General features: G+C 39.1%; 1 protein-coding gene across 1 annotated transcript in view; it reads right to left on the bottom strand.

Annotated features, from left to right (window-relative positions):
* Positions 1 to 23474, bottom strand: part of LOC124776996 (laccase-9-like) — a 162524-nt gene that overhangs the window by 30864 nt on the left and 108186 nt on the right. The window lies entirely within an intron of this gene.

The raw sequence follows: 23474 nt of genomic DNA, 5'->3' as shown, positions 1-23474 counted from the left end.
CTACAAACTTCAGTCTTTTTTTACAATGATTCTGTGCAAAATGCATAGACCACTTTTTCTCAGCACTTCATCATTTGCAATATAACTGCAATAACTGATCTTCAAAATGTACCTAAGTATCATCAGTGAAGAACCATGAGCTCATACGCTGATTTTACTGACGTTTTCCAAGTCTCCTGCATGTACACTATTTGACCACAAATATTCATACACCTATTAGTGGACATTTATGTGGGATGTGTTGACCCCTCACCTTTATGCCAGCTTGAACTATGCTGGGGACACTTTCAACAAGGTATCTGGATCCCATAGAGGAATGGCAGCTCATCCTTCCTCAAAAGTGATAGATAGTGACTTTGGACACTAGGGTCTGGAGTGAATTCAACATTCTAATTCATCCCAATAGTGTTCTATTGGGTTCAGGCCAAGTCTCTGGGTGGGCCAGTATTGTCAACAAACCATTGCCTTATAGATGCCCTTTTGTGACAGCATTGTCAAATTGATATCATCATTGTCTCCATACTGTTCCTCTACCTTATGCAGTACACAATTCTGTAAAATACACTCCTGGAAATTGAAATAAGAACACCGTGAATTCATTGTCCCAGGAAGGGGAAACTTTATTGACACATTCCTGGGGTCAGATACATCACATGATCACACTGACAGAACCACAGGCACATAGACACAGGCAACAGAGCATGCACAATGTCGGCACTAGTACAGTGTATATCCACCTTTCGCAGCAATGCAGGCAGCTATTCTCCCATGGAGACGATCATAGAGATGCTGGATGTAGTCCTGTGGAACGGCTTGCCATGCCATTTCCACCTGGCGCCTCAGTTGGACCAGCGTTCGTGCTGGACGTGCAGACCGCGTGAGACGACGCTTCATCCAGTCCCAAACATGCTCAATGGGGGACAGATCCGGAGATCTTGCTGGCCAGGGTAGTTGACTTACACCTTCTAGAGCACGTTGGGTGGCACGGGATACATGCGGACGTGCATTGTCCTGTTGGAACAGCAAGTTCCCTTGCTGGTCTAGGAATGGTAGAACGATGGGTTCGATGACGGTTTGGATGTACCGTGCACTATTCAGTGTCCCCTCGACGATCACCAGTGGTGTACGGCCAGTGTAGGAGATCGCTCCCCACACCATGATGCCGGGTGTTGGCCCTGTGTGCCTCGGTCGTATGCAGTCCTGATTGTGGTGCTCACCTGCACGGCACCAAACACGCATACGACCATCATTGGCACCAAGGCAGAAGCGACTCTCATCACTGAAGACGACACGTATCCATTCGTCCCTCCATTCACGCCTGTCGCGACACCACTGGAGGCGGGCTGCACGATGTTGGGGCGTGAGCGGAAGACGGCCTAACGGTGTGCGGGACCGTAGCCCAGTTCATGGAGATGGTTGCGAATGGTCCTCGCCGATACCCCAGGAGCAACAGTGTCCCTAATTTGCTGGGAAGTGGCGGTGCGGTCCCCTACGGCACTGCGTAGGATCCTACGGTCTTGGCGTGCATCCGTGCGTCGCTGCGGTCCGGTCCCAGGTCGACGGGCACGTGCACCTTCCGCCGACCACTGGCGACAACATAGATGTACTGTGGAGACCTCACGCCCCACGTGTTGAGCAATTCGGCGGTACGTCCACCCGGCCTCCCGCATGCCCACTATACGCCCTCGCTCAAAGTCCGTCAACTGCACATACGGTTCACGTCCACACTGTCGCGGCATGCTACCAGTGTTAAAGACTGCGATGGAGCTCCGTATGCCACGGCAAACTGGCTGACACTGACGGCGGCGGTGCACAAATGCTGCGCAGCTAGCGCCATTCGACGGCCAACACCGCGGTTCCTGGTGTGTCCGCTGTGCCGTGCGTGTGATCATTGCTTGTACAGCCCTATCGCAGTGTCCGGAGCAAGTATGGTGGGTCTGACACACCGGTGTCAATGTGTTCTTTTTTCCATTTCCAGGAGTGTATTTTCATACCCTTCTGCTTTAGCACTTTCTTATACGTAATAAGAAGACCTCACCCAAACCATGAAAAACTCCCTCATACCATAATGCCACCTCCTCCGTACTGGCAATGTACATGATGGCAGGTAATGTTTTACCGGCATTCACCAAACCCAAATCCTTCTGTCAGACTGCTGCAGGGCATAGCATGATACATCACTCAAAATGACGCATTTCCAATCATCCACTGTCCAGTGGTGCCACTCTTTATACTACCTCAAGTGTTGCTTAGCTCACTGACTACAGAAATGTTTGGCTACAAGAAGTTGTTCAATCATTGTACCATATGTTACTCACATAACATTTAATGACTAGTTCCTGTATGAAGTCACTGAACTCTCCTGACAAATCCATTCTGCTGGTAGCACTCTGGAACTCACAAGAGATTCCTCCCACTGATTTACGCGATTCTTTACAGTCACCATCCACAATGCTCAACTGTCCCTGTCCATCAGCACAAGAGGTCTGTCTAGTCTTGTTTAGCTGTGGTTGCTCCTTCACATTTCCACTTCGCACCACATCACTAACAGCCAACTTGTGCAGCTTTCGGAGGATTGTACTTGACATGTTTGTTACTCACATAACATTCAATGACTAATCCATGTTTGAAGTCAATGACCTCTCCTGACCAAACCATTCTGCTGTTATTGCTTCTCACTGACAAGACAACACTCCTCTACTCCTTTTATGATGGCGGTTCTGTCCCTTGTGACATCTTGTGATCAATTCTGCATTACATAGAAATGTCTGGGTACTTTTGATCAAATAGTGTACAGAGCTATTGATGAGATGATAGAGTAGTATATCTAAAGCTATGTGGACATACTTAAAGAGTAATTGCCATATGGATCACATTCACTGGAAGACTGCAGAAGCTTGCTCATTTCTATGCCTGGTGTCCACATTTACATCCCCATGCTTACAGATAAGGCTGCTGAGATACGGAAATTGGTGAACATCTTGTAGTACCTTCTGTTGTACTATAATTTGAATGCATTGTGTTAAGCCAAGACTGGCCATTCCATCTGACTTAATAGTCATTAGTTGTAAATATTGTGGTGTTTCTTCCAGAAGAATAATGTCATCAGCAAAGTCCAGATCTGTAAGCCTAGACAGCTCATTCCAATGTGTACCCAAGTTTGAGTTGCACATAGTTATCTCCATTATGAACTCTAAATTTAATATGAAAAGTAATGGTGACAAACTGCATCCTTGTCAGAATGCTAATGAAAGGGATGTTCCCACCTTATGTTCTTATACAGCAAATTGAATCAAGATACAGGTTTCTGAGGAACTCATTTAGATGGCCAGAAATTCCACACAGGCTTACAATATTCCACATAGCCTCTTGATATTCCCTGTCAAAAGCTTTTTTCTACTTTCTACCAAACCAGAACACACGATGCACACAAAAGTTGAAGTACTTGATACACACAAATACTTGGAGTTCCCAATACAATCAGACAGTCAGATTACCCAATATACAAAAATACTTCAGAAGTAGTACAAATTTTGGCTTTCTTTGGTACGATGTAATACATGATAGAATTATTTCACTTAGGTGCAAATATAACAAAATGTCCAATAAGAAAATATTTAAAAATGCAAAATTGCATTAATTTCTAGAGAAAGTTTTGAAATGAATCAGATCTTTTACTATTGTTGTTTACATAAAAATTAGAGTCTAATTTTAAGAACTTTTGGAATGTAAATGTCATAAAATATTACTGATCTGTAAATTTTTTTAAAATTGTAAATGATCAATATGTGATTGTAGCACCTTTGAGTTGTAGTAATACATGAGCATCACTGGACACTTTGTACCTTAGTTAGTTTTTGGTGTGAGATAATGTTGGTCAATAGTCTGGACTCTGTTCTGTTCTGTTGTTCTGTTATTTTACTTATCAATTACGATTGGAAATAAGCATGTGTGGAACAGCTGTGATTTTTAATCTAAATATTAGTATTCAGCACATAAAGTAAACCTATTTATCATACTGCAGCCAACTGCAATGGGTTATGACCAGAAAAGTTAAATGCATCTTAACAGGCTCCGCAGCTATTATCTCACTGATATATAAACACTAAAGCTCCCCCCTTTTATGCTCCAGATATTTACAATACTGGAAGATTGCAGAACAAACCAACTCATTTCTCAAATGAGGTTTTTGACCTCATTTTTACAAAGCAATGAACTTTAGTAGCAGCAAAGTTGGGAAGCAGTAGAAGTGGACAATTGGATTTGATTCATTTTTCTATCATGTTAAAAACAAGAAAAATGGCCCTACATTCTAGTCCAATGTGTCACTTGTGGCCACCTGACCACTATGTCATCCTGTGTCAATCATGTCACCGAATGTGGTATGCAGGCTTTCCAGACCTTCAAGCCACTCATTCAGAGTCAAATTGTTCCCAGTTGGCCTCACAAGGCTGAATGGACTCTGGTTCATTCCTCCCACTAAGCAAAAATCCCTCATGGTATCAGAGATTGAACCCACGTGCTCAGAATAACAGTCAGGCAAGCTGAACACTGCTCTATGGAGGCGGATGCTACCATGTTTGGCAGAACAAATATTTATTCAGTACAGGATCTCCTGTTCTGAAGCTACCCTGTTCTTCTCATAGTCAACAGTCTACTGCTTCCGGTGTCCTTTCTAGAAAGATGAGGCAAAAGACTTCTCCTGGCACTGGGAGAAGCAAGATATCTCTCCAGTTTGACCATGCAATTAGTTATCCTTACTTTCATAGTTTAGCTATGATGCCATATCTCCAATTGTCTAGAAAGCGGACACAAAGGAATTACAGAAATTCACTGCAAGTGGGCATTCACTGAAATCAATGAGGAAAGTTGAAAATTGACTATCTTCACATGCCTCCCATCAGACCCAAATTCTCAGCTTACTCACACACTACTGATGTAGTGCCCCTTGCCCATTATCCTCATTTCTCATGGATTCATAGCATTTTGCCAATGCCCATAAGAGTCTGTGCCTGGCATGCATCTGTACTGAAGAGATCATTGACCATCTTGCTTTAATTTGCTCACTAGATAGTTACTCTAACCACTACACCTTCTGGACACAGTATTTATTGCTTCGAGCCAGGGTCTCCTGCTTACAAGACAGATAATCTCACCACTACGCCATCCGCAGTGGTCATTGCAACTGCATGGACTACCCTAGCATGCCTTTCATCATGCTGCTTCTGTGATGTCACCTGTTTTTATCATTAGCTCTTGCAATTTTGTCTCGTTTTTTTGCGGGCATTAAGTGGGTTGAGCTGGTTTAAGGTTTCTTTGAAGTACACAGTGCATCAGGTGGCATGCTCATCTTTTTTATGAACAGAAGTTTGCCATTTTCATCCTCCATGGGGTCATTTGTAAAACTATGGCCTCCGTAAAAATAAGTCCTGGTGTCATTTTGAGAGAAAGTATTTTTTGTCTCATTGTCTTTTTCTTCAAACCAACCTTTTTCGTCAGTTCCGCAGCTGCTTTTGACTCAGCAGTCAAACTCTGCATTTTGATGTCTACCTGCTTGAAGTTCTTCTTGACCTTTAGCTTGTTCACACTGTTGCTTTGTAAATCTTTCTCTCATATATCAGATGCCAAGATCGGTCCTGAAGCCATCGCTCTTTCTGTGTTCCTCTGCATCATCCAATTGTCTTTTCAGCACATGTATTCACAGAATCCTTGACTTTAAAGATGGTATTTCAGTGTCATCAGGTAGAAGCTGAAGTGATCGGAATCAGTTCTAAGGCTGATTATGAATGAATTTTCTACTTCCTTGTCTTCAGCTTTGGCACATCAAACAGTTGCTTAGGTTATCACCACTGCTGCAGCTTGAATTTCACATTCAAGTCTGTTGAGATGAACAACTGGCCCTACCCAACATTCGCAGCATGATAGATTTGTGTATCTTGCAAACATGACTTCCATCACACAATTACACAAATGTATTCAATTTCATTTGGAGTGTTTCACTCAGGTGAATGCCAGGTCTTCTTATGCATCATTTTATGTTGAAAGATACTACTGCTTAGACAGAGTCCATAAAGACTACAGAATAATATGAAACACTCATCATTATCAATCATTTTTTATTCTACCCGAGGGGTGCTGAAAACTGTTACTGTTATTGCTAAGGAACACATTCATATCATCCAGAAGAAGTGTATGATCATGACTGAATATTTCATCAAATACATTTTGCAACAGCTCATAAGAAATGTCTTTCTCTTCATTGTTTGAGTCTTCTATTGGCGCATAGACCTGCACAATATTAGTCGTGGTGTGAGTAGGATGAAAGTGTGCAGTAATTATTCAATCATAACTGGATTTAATCCCATCTGAGCCTTAGACACTTTTTCACTATGTGCTAGGCTAATAGTATGCATATATTGATCACTATGCCCTGAGTAAAGGAGTGTTTTACCATTGGTGACTGTTCAGTAGCTGCCTGACCAATGAACTTTTCCAAAGCACAGTATATTTAGTTTATAAAATCATATTCTTGGAGTAATTGTGCAAGATGCCCTGTTTGATTCACCCAAGTTCTAAACTGGGTGATATGCTTTGCATTACCCACTGAATTCCATTTCATTGGTGGCTGCATTCCCAGTTGTGTCATTCTTGGATTATTTAAGCCACTGTCATGTCCAAACCGAGATTCATATTCACTTTCAGGTTCAGATCTGTCAGGTTTGGATCACTGGATTATTCGTATTGTTTCTGTAGCAATAATAAGTTTTATGGGGTTGGGTTGCTGTTCATATGATAGTTCTTTGCTTGTATGTTACTGCAGACACATTGGAACAAAATCACATCTGTTGGAATTGAAAATGGGTGAACACATACAATGAAAACACCTGCTTTACAGTGTACATATTTTTGCTCAGGGCCCATGAAATCCACATCAGATATTAATCAAAGATTTTTCTGTTCTGCATTAAAAACTGATAATGCATATTTTGCAGCAAGATAAGTTTTGTTGTAGTTTATTACATACCTCGTGTAATGAAATTAGTTCCGATAGTATTTTCTGGTGTAGAAAAGTAATAACTTTACTTATTAGCTTGTATGCTATTGAGAATTATTCTGTAATAGCATTAATTCTGACATTTTGTAAACAAATGGCTCCATGTAGGCAATTTGTAAAGCAAAACATAAGAATTTGTTAAATAAGAACTATAAGTTTATTATATAATCAAAGAAAATAAAAAAATAAAAAATAAATTCCACAGAGTTGCTATGCATAAAAGAGCATACTTTGTGAGACGAAGTACCTGTGTGGACACGAATACACAAGTGCCTAACATTGCCAGCCAGATTTGGAGAAACTCAAAGTTCTTTGAGAATATATATTTCTTGACTATAGTTAAGATGTTTACTCATACAAGTGAAATGTTAATGCAATGCCATTTAGATTCATTTGCAGACTTGGACAGATTCATATGCAGAGGCCTTATACTGGATGTTCTGATGTGACAGAATGCTGTATATGTTGACCACATAATTGCACAAGAAACAGATTATAATTTACAAAGAGCAGTATATAGATTGAGCCAAAATGCAATTTATTATAACTTAACTATATCTGCAAATAAGACAAAGGTAATGGTTTTCAAAGGAAAAAATCCATTCAGCTTGAAATTAATAATAAACAAGAAAATTTTAGAAATATTCCTCTTCAGTTATCTAGGATGTTATATTAATTTTAACTATGACAAAGACATTTAGAAGAAGGTTAATAAATATCAAGCTATCTGTGGAACAATCAGAAAAACTATGGGAAGAAAAAGAAGAAAAGACATACAAATGAGGTTCCATAAAGTTAAGGCTGTACCAACTCTAGTTTATAGTTCTGAATCTTGAGCAGTAACAAATAATGAAAAATCATGTTTACAGGCAGCAGAACTGAATGTTATGAGATATGTAAAAGGCTGTAATGCAATTGATAAAATAAAACAAGAAGACCAGATTTAAAAATCTGTTAAGTTGTTGACAAGATAGAAGAAAATAGAACAAAATGGAAGGGTCATAATGATAGAATGACAGAAAACAGATTCCGAAAAAAGATAATGAATTATTGGCCAACTGAAAGGTTTTCTTGTACATTATTCATGTAAAATAGGAGTAGCAATATTATATTTCCTTACAGCAATAATCAGGCAGTTGGACAGCTCACAACTAGCAAAGAACAACATTAAATCTTGATTAAATAAATCACATCCAGTCATAACAAGACAGATAGATGTACTAATTCAATGTCAGTATCATGAAAACCACAGAGTTTAATTTATACTGACTAGTTCCAGTTGTACTTACAGCCATTTGTTGCAAAATCTCAAAATCATTTCATCATCCCCTATGATACTAACATTAGTTGCCCTTTATCCCTTCCTGACAACTCCACTGTCCTTGTAACTGTCTTGCTAAAGACACAGCTAATAACAGAATCAAACACATCCAGACCAGGCCCGGAGTAAGAGGTTCATCTCAGCTTAATGAGACTAAATGAGAAGTTGTTTCATTAAATGAGCAGTAATATCAACAAATGAAACACGAAAATCTTTTTAAATTAAAAAGCTTGCACCACGCTGAGGATGAAATGACATTTATTTCTTTTTTTAATGGCATAATCCAACAAGAGAGCTTAGGGAAAGATTATACAAAGCAGATACAGTAGGTGAAAAGTTTAACTCTGTTCGAAGCATATTCCTCCAGCCCTTCGAATTTGTTTTTATCCTAAAATATACAAGGCTGAAACTGAACAGAATCAGAAAAAAATGAGTAAAACCTGGCAGTAAAGTACCTTGGGTAGAAAAAAGGAGAATTCAACCTGCTCTAATGAAGAGGTTTTAACAAAGTTGAATGACTTTTACTAACAGTTATAGCAAAGTAAATTGGGACCCATTCTTGTTTTGTTTTGTTATTTGCCCCCTTAAATGAAATTTATTTATGTATTTATTTATTTATTTGCCTTCATAATTATCATTATTGTTAGTGAGAGATGTGCCATACAATAAAGCTGTCATTCTGTATCTTCGAGTAAACGACCAGGCCCAACTTTGCTAAATTACATTTGTCAGAATAATTTCCTAATTCATTTCAACCATCTCTAGAAACTAGTTTTGCTAAAACTCAGTTCTATTAACTAATAGTAATTATTTCCTAATCCAGTCACTTTGTTGACATGTAAGCAGATGTAATTACTATTTATTGATTTAATTATGAAAATAACCCATAGAAATACTTAAAGTATTCATGTATCTAATTTCCAAAACATGGTAGGAACATTAGCACTTAATTAGCTCCTGCACAATTAACACTTTTATGTACGGTATTGTTTATTTAGCTATTTTTCAGTTTTCATCATCAAGAAGGCTTATTTCAGATGAAACTCTTATCATAAAATTCAGATCAAAACCAATTTTTCTGCACTAGTCAGTTAATTTTAAATGTAAAATTCTAATTGTAAATTGTCAATATTACACTTTTAGCAATGTGAAACTTTAATAGCTATATTTGCAAAGCTACATAAGCACTGGTCATGAAGCCGTTTTAAAACAGACTGTTCCAAGATGTAGAGAGTGGAGCCCACATCAGTGAGAACCATAATAATGAGATGGTGCAATGATGTATTATTGTGAATAAAAAGACAGACACTGAAGCAGGATCATTAACAATGATTACTGTTAACTTTGAGATAAAAGTGCCACATGTATTGTTCATCTGAGTGGGACTGTTGACAGTTGGCTAGGTTATACTACACAATGAGTACTATCATATAATTATAGACAGTGCAGTATGTGCATCTGGTAATTGAGACTGAACTATATAATTAAGACATGGACTGGCCACAACTAATTCAGTGAGGGTGTCTTAAAACTATGGAAGTAAAACCTGTTAAACCAAATGTGGTAGTGTTGGCCATATTGCTGGATGTAGATAGTACTGTATTCACCCATATTTACAGTCACTTTTTCACTGAGTTTGCTCTCACCAAGGACTCACATGCTGATATATGACCAGTTATGTTATATCGTATGATAAAATGTTCCAGTCTGTGACCAAATAATTAGAACACATGCATAATGCACAAAAAATCATTCTAACAATAAAGCAGAAATGAACTGGAGCAGCATTATTAACAAGAAACAAATTAAAACAGTGAGATGAGTGAAACCAAATCTCCAGATAATACCTGAGCAGAAATGATTGAACACTGTAACCATTGGCCATCAGTTTCATCAAGGCATTCCAAATGATGCTAGCAATTAATGTACTTACTAATTGACAGTCAAATGAAAATGCATTAGATTTACTTTATTCCCAGCACAGATAGTCAATACTTTCAAGAAAACAGATTCTAAAGAAGTTACAAAATAATGTTATGTTCCTAAATAGCAGTTATTCTTCACAGTGTGCTACTGTTATTATCAGATTATTAAATTTTTGCAGTAGCTAGAAGTATCATTATAATCTGTCAATGTCTGAAAGCATATTTCCTAACAGACTCAAATCTGCAATAAATCACACCAATTATCAATACTGGATGTCAACTACAATTATAAATTCATTTCACTCAGATGAGCCTTTGAGAAATTAGTTTAGAACCTCTTTCTCTCTACCAATGTGTCATCACTGGATGCCACACATCTGAAGCAATCTGAAAGGCCATGCAAACAGAGCTGTCATTGGTCTATACTATGAAGGCATTGCCAGTAAGAGCACTGATACACCTGTGCCATCCATAGCCAATGTGCAAAGCTGGCTGTGATGGAAGAACAGAATGCTGGGTACCAGCGGGGAGAACATTGACAGCCAAAAGGCACCATTCTGTGGAGCAGTCAGACAGGAAGCACTGGAAGACAACACTTGGGTAGATGTTGGCTGCCAGATAGCACTGCACTGGCAACAGGAGTGTGCTGTTTGATGGGTCCAGTATGGTACATCCAGCGCAATTTCAATAAAACAGTCTGCCACCGTGCTTACTGGAGTGTATGCACTTCGGTTAGCCTTTGAGCTGTTAGTGTATTGTGTTTTGTATGCAGCTCTTTCCAGGTTCTGACACATATTGTGAGCTTGCATGTTGAATGGACAGTATTGAATTTACAGGAAGCAGGTGGTAGTACTGTGTAGCACGCACTCTGTGTGAGCGTAACTATGTTAATCTGCAGTGTTGTCAAATGATTTTGTGACTGATCAGTTACACCTGATTTTGAGTACAATGTTAAAGTCAGATTATTGGTTTATGTAGCAGCACTCAGTGAACCAGTTTGTGTTTGGCTTGTTGATGGTTATATATCATGGTGATACACTGTTCAACATAGGTCAGGCGTTGTAGTAATTCTAGTTACTTGAAAGTGTGTAATTCAGCAGGGTAATGGGCACCATTGACTAATGCTATTAATTACTGTTTATTGATCAACTAAATAGAGATAAAAAAATAAACACGTGACTGTTAAATCACTTAAAGCAAAATCTGCCCAGCCAGATTTCATTTCTAGAACATATAGCATCTCAATTTGAGTTAGTACTAATCAGGGTCCAAAAGAAGTGATTTACACCAGCCCACCACCTAAAAATGTGAAGATGTAGCTCACTTCATAGAGATGGTGGATGTCTTAGAGAAATTCATCCCAAATTTTGCTAAGTTAACAGCTCTGCTTAATGAACTAAGGAAGAAAAGGGAAAAATTTTTTAGTGGGATCCATCCCAGCAGGTATTGTTCACAGCTCTAAAAGCAGTTCTGGCAAGCTTTTCCATGTTGGCGATGTCCAATTTTGGGCAGGAGTTTACTGTCCAGAAAGACACTTCAATATCTGGGGTGGCCCCTGTCCTACTTCAACAATATCCTAATGGGAGGTGCCTTGCAGCTTATGTGTCTCATTGTTCTCTCAAAAAGCTAAGTACTTTGTATACAGTCTTGAGGCCTGGGCACTGTTGTTTGTCACTCACAGCTGGGTTTTTGTGAGGCTAAGGCAGACAGGGCATATCGACAGGTGAGCAGTTGAGACCTCAGAGGTTAAACAAATTTGGGGGACAGAGAATGTAGTCGCTGATGGTCTGAGCCACATGTTTTGTGAGGACAATAAGGGAGATGCTCAGGATGAGGAACAGATGCAAGTTATTAACATCAAACCAGGTAAAGTGATGTGCCTTGTTTTGGTGGCTACTGCTCCTTTTTAAGAACATTGAACAATAACAAGTTGTGGACATGGAATTACCTCCCATTACGTAAAAGCTTATGTTTTGTGGGAAAGTGCCTTGTGTTGTACAGCTCGAGGATGTTGTGTGTATATAATTGAAAAGCTGACATGGAAAAGGGTGTAAGTGCCAAATCACTCATTATTCCAATTTTGCATTGAAAATATCCTATGTGCCATCACCAGTGGCCTGGAGAGAGATCTATGTCCAGATCGACTGCTTGTAGTTCCCACTGACGCCGCTAGGTGGCATCTGATTAACTCCACGGTTGTTGGCATGGAAAAGGATGCATGTGCCATTCAGTATTCAGTGAAGTCTGAGTGTTGATTTATAATCACTACTCAGATCCCTTAATCGGGCAGGTAGGTTAGAAAATTTAAAAAGGGAAATGGATAGGTTAAAGTTAGATATAGTGAGAATTAGTGAAGTTCGGTGGCAGGAGGAACAAGACTTCTGGTCAGGTGAATACAGGGTTATAAATACAAAATCAAATAGGGGTTATGTAGGGGTAGGTTTAATAATGAATAAAGAAATAGGAGTGTGGGTAAGCTACTACCAACAGCATAGTGAATGCATTATTGTGGCCAAGATAGACACGAAGCCCACGCCTACTACAGTAGTACAAGTTTATATGCCAACTAGCTCTGCAGATGATGAAAAAATTGATGAAATGTATGATGAGATAAAAGAAATTATTCAGGTAGTGAAGGGAGACGAAAATTTAATAGTCATGGGTGACTGTAATTCAACAGTAGGGAAAGGAAGAGAAGGAAACGTAGTAGGTGAATATGGATTGGAGCTAAGAAATGAAAGAGGAAGCCGCCTGGTAGAATTTACACAGAGCATAACTTAATCATAGCTAACACTTGGTTCAAGAATTATGAAAGAAGGTTGTATACATGGAAGAACTCTGGAGATACTAGAAGGTCTCAGATAGATTATATAATGGTAAAACAGAGATTTAGGAACCAGGTTTTAAATTGTAAGACATTTCCAGGGGCAGCTGTGGACTCTGACCACAACCTATTGGTTATGAACTGTAGATTAAAACTGAAGAAACTGCAAAAAAGTGGGAATTTAAGGAGATGGGACCTGGATAAACTGAAAGAACCAGAGGTTGTACTGAGTTTCAGGGAGAGCATAAGGGAACAATTGACAAGAATGGGGGAAAGAAATACAGTAGAAGAAGAATGGGTAGATTTGAGGAATGAAATAGTGAAGGCAGCAGAGGATCAAGTAGGTAAAAAGACGAGGGCTAGTAGAAATCCTTGGGTAACAGAAGAGATACTGAATTTAATTGATGAAAGAAGAAAATACAAAAAAGCAGTAAGTGAAACAGGCAAAAAGGAATACAAATGTCTCAAAAATGAGATCAACAGGAAGTGCAAAATGGCTAAGCAAGGATGGCTAGAGGACAAATGTAGAGGCTTATCTCACTAGGGGTAAGATAGATACTGCCTACAGAAAAATTAAAGAGACCTTTGGAGAAAAGAGAACCACTTGCATGAATATCAAGAGCTCAGTTCTAAGGAAAGAAGGGAAAGCAGAAAGGTGGAAGGAGTATATAGAGGATCTATACAAGGACAATGTACTTGAGGACAATATTATGGAAATGGAAGAGGATGTAGACGAAGATGAAATGAGAGATACGATACTGCATGAAGAGTTTGACAGAGCCGTGAAAAATCTGAGTCGAAACAAGGCCCCAGGAGTAGACAACATTCCATTGGAACTACTGACGGCCTTGGGAGAGCCAGTCCTGACAAAAGTCTACCATCTGGTGAGCAAGATATATGAGACAGGCGAAATACCCTCAGACTTCAAGAAGAATATAAGAATTCCAATCGCAAAGAAAGTAGGTGTCGCAAAGAAAGTAGGTGTTGAGAGATGTGAAAATTACCAAACTATCAGTTTAATAAGTCACAGCCGCAAAATTCTAATACAGATTCCTTACAGACAAATGGAAAAACTAGTAGAAGCCGACCTTGGGGAAGATCAGTTTGGATTCCATAGAAATATCGGAACATGTGAGGCAATACTGACACTGCGACTTATCTTAGAAGAAAGATTAAGGAAAGGCAAACCTATGTTTCTAGCATTTGTAGACTTAGAGAAAGCTTTTGACAATGTTGACTGGAATACTCTCTTTCAAATTCTAAAGGTGGCAGGGGTAAAATACAGGGAGTGAAAGGCTATTTACAATTTGTACAGAAACCAGATGGCAGTTATAAGAGTTGAGGGACATGAAAGGGAAGCAGTGGTTGGGAAGGGAGTGAGACAGGGTTGTAGCCTCTCCCCAATGTTATTCAATCTGTATATTGAGCAAGCAGCAAAGGAAACAAAAGGAAAATTCGGAGTAGGTATTAAAATCCATGGAGAAGAAATAAAAACTTTGAGGTTCACCGATCACATTGTAATTCTGTCAGAGACAGCAAAGGACTTCGAAGAGCAGTTGAATGGAATGGACAGTGTCTCGAAAGGAGGATATAAGATGAACATCAACAAAAGCAAAATGAGGATAATGGAATGTCGTCGAATTTAATCAGGTGATGCTGAGGGAATTAGATTAGGAAATGAGACACTTAAAGTAGTAAAGGAGTTTTGCTATTTGGGGAGCAAAGTAACTGATGATGGTCGAAGTAGAGAGGATATAAAATGTAGACTGGCAATGGCAAGGAAAGCATTTCTGAAGAAGAGAAATTTGTTAACATCGAGTATAGATTTAAGTGTCAGGAAGTCGTTTCTGAAAGTATTTGTATGGAGTGGAGCCATATATGGAAGTGAAACATGGACGATAAATAGTTTAAACAAGAAGAGAATAGAAGCGTTTGAAATGTGGTGTCACAGAAGAATGCTGAAGATTAGATGGGTAGATCACATAACTAGTGAGGAGGTACTGAATAGAATTGCCAAGAAGAGGAGTTTGTGGCACAACTTGACTAGAAGAAGGGATCGGTTGGTAGGACATATTCTGAGGCATCAAGGGATCACCAATTTATTATTGGAGGACAGCGTGGAGGGTAAAAATTGTAGAGGGAGACCAAGAGATGAATACACTAAGCAAATTAAGAGGGATGTAGGTTGCAGTAGGTACTGGGAGATGAAGAAGCTTGCACAGGATAGGGTAGCATGGAGAGCTGCATCAAATCAGTCTCGGGACTGAAGACCACAACAACAACAACAACAACAACAACAACTCATTTAAGTGTGTTTTGACGCTTACTGCAGAATTATATAGAGCTAAGATGTGAAGGAACATCCCAAAAGTGAAAGAAGTGTATAAACCTCTAGACAAGGTATGTTTCAATCAGTTCTTTGTTAAATATAACAACATAATCAGCACATTGTTTGCATTGAACTCCTTCAATATTGTTGCTGATACCACTGTGTTAATTCTATCCAGGCTTCCTGTAAATGCCGATATGCATATGCCAATCATTAATCAAGAGCGACATCCAGAAGATGTATGAGGATTTCTCTCATTCAGCAAAAGATGCACAAGGCACGTATTTAATGAGTCAAATTCAACTGACGAACATTTGCAATAAAATGTCATGGGAGCAATGAAGATCCAGCAGACAGCAGAAGGCAAGTGTCAGCTACATACACTATTCCATCACGGCAAGGAACCATATGGGTCTGTAACAATACCTTCTTAGCTGTTTTCAGAATATCGAGAAAGAAAACCAACTGTTCTTGGAACATTTAAAGGAAGGAGATATAGTGTTCAGGGATGCCCGAGGCACTTCCACCGCATCTCAGCAAAGCAGTGCCTCAGTCCTGACTTAAACATTAATCGGCTTTATCATGCATTCGAGGAAAAATTTCCTGAAACACATATTGATGGTCGATTTTATCGCAGAGTCTTCAAGAGAGAATTTCCTAATCTGCATTTTAGATGACTTGAGAACAGATACCTGCCGTACCTGCAATAAATTCACCTGTGAAATAAACACCAGTAGTGGGGTGTCCAGATTCGCTGCAATTTCTGCAAAAGAGCTTCACCTCAGGAAAGCTGAAAAAGCTGTAAGTCTTTTTTCTACTCAATATCCTTTGAGCACTGTAGTGAATGTTGCTATCAATATGCAACAGGTTATTTTCACACCCACTTTAACACTTAGTAACATGTTTTATATGCGACAGCTGTCGAATTACAACTTGTGTATTCATAAGGGAAATTCTGCAGTCATGTGTATGTGGCATGAAGGAATTGGAGGCCTTGGAGGCAATGCTATTGCATCATGCCTTTTAAAGGTTCTGTCCAATCGATTGACACCTAAGCGCCAGCTGGAAATATGGTGTGACAACTGCAGTGGTCAGAATAAGAACAAGATGGTGTTGTTGGTTGTAATGCATCTAGTAGTGAGGGATACTATGATTCCATTGAACTGAAGTTTCTGGTCTCTTGAGATTTTGGCGTTACTGAAAAATGAAAATGCATTTGCAAAGCCATGGTGCCAGAAGAACTTCAGAGTGTAGTGAGATTGTCGCGGATACACAACCCATTTCAGGTGGTGCCAATGGAAAAATCTGATTTCTCTTATGTCTCCCGTGCCTGTGATGAGTTTATAAACACAACAGCATTACAGATCACTAACAAATCATGGATCAAAGTGCCTGTGGCAGATTCACCACAAATTAAAACAAAGAAAACCTTCAATGAGATGGAAGCATGGGAGCATCATACTATTTTCAAGAAGAGAAAATATGAAGAATTAGAGAACACGCATGCCTTCAACAATGAGACACATGTAATAAACATCAACAATGCCAAGAAAAAAGATTTATTGGCTAAGTTTGATTATCTAGCTCCAAAATATCATCAGTTTTACAAGGACATCTCCTCTTCATAACTTTTTATTAGTGTGTATAACAATGACTTTAATACCTTTTGTTAATATCTATAGTGAGAATTGTTCAAAGCACACAACAAAATTGATTGTACCTGAAAATTGCAAGAAATAAAGCAATTTCTAAAGTCCCAGTTACATTTTCTTAACACCTGAAAAATTTACTTTTTGGCACTTACACCCTTTTCCATGTCAGCTCTTCAATTGTGTTACCATCAGAACTGGTACTATGCTTGTTCAAGTATTAACATGAAACCCTTATTGGAGGTCATTTAGGGAATTTTAAAACTATGACAAAGATCTGCACAACTGTATTTGGAAAAGGATGGACAGAGAGATCCAGAGGATTGTACAGTCCTGTGAGACCTGTTGCCTAAGTAAATCTGCATTGGACAGCTGACCATGGTTACTGTCCTCTGATGTTATTCCAGCTCTGATGAACAAATTGTACATTGATTACCTTGGTCTGTTTCCATGGTCAAAGGAGCGGATTCACTTTGCATTGGTTTGCATGGATGTGTGTATGCATTTTTGTTGATTAATTTCCACTAGGAATGATAATGCAATGACAAGTATCAAAGGAAAATATTGATACTTTTGGGTCATCCCAAGTACTAGTATCATGTAATGCCACAGCTTTAACATTGGTGGTGTTTAGGAACTTATGTTTTGAGATGGCAATAGCACAGACCACCACAACACCTTACTATCCAAATCCCTCATTTGTGGAATGAGCCACTCAAAATTTATGTGCAGCGCTCATTGCCTTCCACCACAGTGATAAAACTAAGTGGGATACATCCTTGTATTCATTAAGCAACATGTTCAACACTGCTGTTCATGAAGTGCACAAGAATACCCTGGCCAATCTGTCATTTTCATTCAAACCTAATTTGCCCTTCTCCAACCTGTGGTGCTTGATTGATTTGTGTCGGAGGGGACTGACGCTATGCAGTTCTAAGGAATGTGGAAGTGGGCTAGCAAAAATCTGTAAAGGAATCATGAAAGGACTGCTCAGCATTATAATGAGAGAGGCAGCCCACATCACTGAAGCCAAATGATCAGACATTTCCCAAAAATTTTTGATGCTGTGTGCAAGGACACCAATAAGGTCATGGACAAGCTTTTTGCCCTGTTTCAGAGGACTTGTCCAAATCATACAGTTCATCACTCCAGTTAGGTTCCTGGTAAAAGATCTGAAGAGCAGACTTATTTTTAGTGCTTGTATCTCCCGGCCTAAACCATATCTGGGAGAAACTGTTCTTGACTGTAATTAAGACATTCTTTATTGTACTGCATACCTCAGTGGACCTATAGAGCAATGTTTTTGGTATTTAATAGTACAGTTTAGTTAAAATTAAGACATTTTATGTGGCAATTTGTTTATTTCATATAATCAGAAGGTTGTATATGTGTCTTTTGGCAGCCTTTCATGTTGGTTAATAGGTGTGTGGAAGTTTTCCAGCCTCATTCCTTCACCTGGGGCCTTAAGTTTTGTGGTGGGAGGATGTGCCATCATCAGACATGCCATATCCATGACAATTTAAAAGACCATGTGAATAGAGCTACAGTTATCCCAGTGCTACAGTGTTGTCAAGCAGTCATACATGAAGTATTGGAAGACCTGCTTGGGTAGCTGTTGACTGGTGGATGTCCATCAATAAAAATGTGGTTGATGGGCTCAAGTACAGTTCATCCATCACAGTTTCAGTAAAGAAATCTGTCCCGTGTTCTTACTGGATTATGTGTGCAGGGATTTGCCTTTGAGCTGTTTATGTGCTGTAGTGAAATTTTCACTCTGAAGCAGAATGTGCACTGATATGAAACTTCCTGGCAGATTAAAACTGTGTGCCAGACTGAGGCTCGAACTCAGGACCTTTGCGTTTCACGGGCAAGAGCTCTACCATCTGAGCTACCTAAGCATGACTCACACCCTGTCCTCACAGCCTTAATTCTGCTGGTATCTTGTCTCCTACCTTCCAAACTTCACAGAAGCTCTCCAGTGAACCTTGCAGAACTAGCACTCCTGGAAAAAAGTATATTAAGGAGGCATGGCTTTGCCACAGCCTAAGGGATGTTTCCAGAATGAAATTTTCACTCTGCAGTGGAGTGTGCACTCATATGAAACTTCCTGGCAGATTAAAACCATGTGCTGGACCGAGGCTCGAACTCCAGACCTTTTCCTTTTGCGGGCAAGAGCTCTACCATCTGAGTAACCCAAGCAAAACTCACGCCCCAGCCTCACAGCCTCAATTCTGCCAGTACGTTGTCTCCTATCTTCCAAACTTCACAGAAGCTCTCCTGCTGTGCTATGTTCTGCATGCTGCTCTTTCCAGGCTCTGGCATACTTTGTGAGTCTGTCTGCTGCATGGGTATTGTATTTAAAGGAAGCAGGTGGTACTACTGTGTAATGTATATATGCTATTGTTCTGTGTAGGGACAACTACTTTAATTTTCAATGCTGTCAAATGATTATATGACTGACTGATCTTACCTGATTTTGGGTACAAGGTTTAAGTTGAATTGCTGGTTTATATAACTTAGTGAGAATGAAAGGGATGAACCAAGGTAGAATGGCAATATTCAACCCACACATTTACACTGTGCACCCTATAAAAAGATGAAGAAATGGTCTCATTGGCAAAATTAACTATAGACATAAAATTAAACTCTAAATGAGGGAACATAAAATGTGAAGTCTGCAATTTTCGTTATTGACTCCACTCCTAGTTTTAAACTGTATGAATGACCTTCCACTGGCTACAATGGGCTGTTCAAAAGCTGTAATGTTTGTGGTAAATGATAACAAAACTAATCTAATACATGATTCATTCACTTAACTATCCATTCAATCATTAATTCATTCATCATGTTCTGTACATACCATCAACAAGGAGAACTTTGATACATGTGGAACAAGGTATAGAGTGACAAAACACAATACAATCATAGAAAAGTAATCTGTAGCCTACACAGTATCAACAATAAATGGTCACAATATTGCTTGATGCTATTCGTGATTAAACAATCTAAAATTAACCAAGTAAATTAGAAATAAAGCTGCTACTAAGGAAAAAAGCTCTTGTTTCTTCATTTATATTAAATATCTCCTGTTTTAGCTTAATATTTGCTTGACTACATTGGTAGTTTTAAAAGAAAATAGTTACTCAGCTCTATAAATACAAACTCAGATTTACAGTACACTACTGCTTGTCATGCAGCTCTAAGTGAACCCTTCAGCTTATTATGTGGTTAACATAAATTTTCAGTTCGTGTGTTGAGATGTTCAATTAATTTTTAGAAAAAGTGACTAATGAAGTTATTTGTTATTGAGGACCAGAAAAATTAGCATTTTGTAATAAATGTGAAATAGTTGTGAATTCTGCCTCAAAACACAAAAAATGCGAAATTACTTAATCCATTAATGTCCATGGTATGTTATATCATATGTTGCACATGTGTCTTTATTTTGTATTGTTACCATTAGATGGGATGGTGTAGGCTGTTTACAATTGTTTGTGTGCAGTCAGTGGTTGCTGCTCCACAACAATGGTAGTTTTCAGTGACGGAAGAATGCCGTTACTGCACAGTTAGCCATTTCTTCTTATTGCTACTCTGAACTGGCAAGATAATGTGCAGCAGGTAAGAATTTTATCCTATACTCAAACTGCTTATATTGATATGAATGTTTGCTTATGGTTTTAATTTTAGATCAGCATAACAATTAAGCATGATGTTGTTTCTGGTTGTAAACTCTTTATCTAAACATATGTAATAGAGTAATTCTTTGTGGTATGATATACCATACAATGGGAAACTATCACTACTTTAAATGTAATTCAGGAAACATTTCTTTCTTTTTTTTTCTTTTAGAGTAATATACTAGATGCAGTTGTTTATTTTACTGATGGGTCAAACAAATACTATTATAATCCTGACAATCCCCATGAGGCAGAAGAGATTTTAAAACTACTTGAGAATCTCAGTGATGTAGGTAATATCTGAAGTGAAATAGCATGAGCTGGATTTAGTCCTTCTTGCACCACATGGTGGAAATGATTCTGATTGTGATGATGCTCCTAGTGATGATGAAAGACTCATTAGTTTCAGTGATACCTGTAAAGGATTTCTTTGTTAGCCAATGGAGGTACAAGCCACTTCAGAACCAAACAGAAATGATGTTATTCACAGCCTGCAAGAGAAAGCAACAACGGGGATAAGAACACACCAGAACTATCAAATTAAATATAAATCAATACCACGGAAGTGGATATCACAGGAACTGAAAACCATGAATGTTGGCAGTCAAGTAGAATTAACTGACAATACATCAGAGCCTTTTCTTGTGGCTAGAGTGAATCAGTCTCATAAGATGCATGTAGACATATTAAAGGAAGTTTTCAATTGAGAGTTTATGGAGTACATTTGTAAAGAGACAGTGAAATATGCTGCTCAGAAAGGATATTTAGATTTTCAATTTTCAGTTGATGAATTACACAAATATTTTGGAATTCTTATTATTTCTGGTTACAATCCAGTACCTTTTAGAAGAAGGAATTGGGAGACAGGGGTGGATACTTACAGTTATCTTGTAAGTAATTCACTCAGTAGAAACAGGTTTGAACAAATAGGGAAAACCTGTTCACTATGGTTGCAAGTTAAGGTGACCTGCAACATCCGAGGGGTATGTTGTGATGTTCAGTCCTTACTCTGGTGCTGGTGACAAAGAAGAAGGAAAAACACTGGGAACTGCAACTACACAAAAAAATTATATATGTTTTCTTCCTCCTAATTCAGTTTTCTGTCTTGACAACTGTTTCAACTCTCTGCCACTCTTGGAATCAGTAAGCAAGCATGAATTACGCTGCATTGCCACTATCCAAAGAGGCAGGATTGAGAAAGTGTCCCTGAAAGACGTAAAAAAGGAACCTCATGGATCTTATCGTGTACTTCAAAATGAGCACCATTCCCTGCTAAGGGGCATGACAACAGCCAAAGGACATTAGTAACAAATCTGCAAATCAATTATTGTCTTACCAAGGGGACCTGCAAGAGATGGAGTAAAGCAGAACAAAAGCACAGAACCATGCCTCAATTCAGCTAACTACAACTCTACAACAAAGGGATCTCTTTGACAACCAGAGACAACCAGGATCCACTCCAAGAAATGATACTGGCCACTTTCTAGAGTCTGCCTTGTTGGTAGCCTTATCAATATGTGGATGCTGTATAGAAAGGTGAATAACAGAAGTTTGTTGGAGATCCGAAGAAGTGTTATACTGTCTCTAGTGAGATCACTAGTAATGGATAAACCTTGAGGGCCCATGCCGGACAAATGATATCTGTAGTGAGAATGTTGGACACTTTGTCAACAAATTCTAACTCAGAGAAGATGTAAAAATTGTAGAAAATGCACAAAATTATGTGGTATAAAATCTAATGTTGTGGTATAAAAATCTAATGTTGTGGTATAAAATCTAATGTTGTCGGAAGTTCCATGCGGCTTTTCGCGGATGATGCTGTAGTATACAGAGAAGTTGCAGCATTAGAAAATTGTAGCGAAATGCAGGAAGATCTGCAGCGGATAGGCACTTGGTGCAGGGAGTGGCAACTGTCCCTTAACATAGACAAATGTAATGTATTGCGAATACATAGAAAGAAGGATCCTTTATTGTATGATTATATGATAGCGTGACAAACACTGGTAGCAGTTACTTCTGTAAAATATCTGGGAGTATGCGTGCGGAGCGATTTAAAGTGGAATGATCATATAAAATTAATTGTTGGTAAGGCGGGTACCAGGTTGAGGTTCATTGGGAGAGTGCTTGGAAAATGTGGTCCATCATCAAAGGAGGTGGCTTACAAAACACTCGTTCGACCTGTACTTGAGTATTGCTCATCAGTGTGGGATCCGTACCAGATCGGTTTGACGGAGGAGATAGAGAAGATCCAAAGAAGAGCGGTGCGTTTCGTCACAGGGTTATTTGGTAACCGTGATAGCGTTACGGAGATGTTTAATAAACTCAAGTGGCAGACTCTACAAGAGAGGCGCTCTGCATCGCGGTGTAGATTGCTCGCCAGGTTTCGAGAGGGTGCATTTCTGGATGAGGTATTGAATATATTGCTTCCCCCTACTTATACCTCCCGAGGAGATCACGAATGTAAAATTAGAGAGATTAGAGCGCGCACGGAGGCTTTCAGACAGTCGTTCTTCCCGCGAACCATACGCGACTGGAACAGGAAAGGGAGGTAATGACAGTGGCACGTAAAGTGCCCTCCGCCACACACCGTTGGGTGGCTTGTGGAGTATAAATGTAGATGTTAGATGTAGGTTCTTGTTTTTTGCAGTATCACAGGTAAACATTGTGCAAAATAGAGAACTTGTCACTGATATAA

This window comes from Schistocerca piceifrons, chromosome 2 (genome assembly GCF_021461385.2).
Source record: "Schistocerca piceifrons isolate TAMUIC-IGC-003096 chromosome 2, iqSchPice1.1, whole genome shotgun sequence".
In the NCBI taxonomy this organism is placed as follows: Eukaryota; Metazoa; Arthropoda; class Insecta; order Orthoptera; family Acrididae; genus Schistocerca; species Schistocerca piceifrons.
Note: the sequence above shows the minus strand (reverse complement) of the source record. Positions and strands in the feature narration are given on the sequence as shown.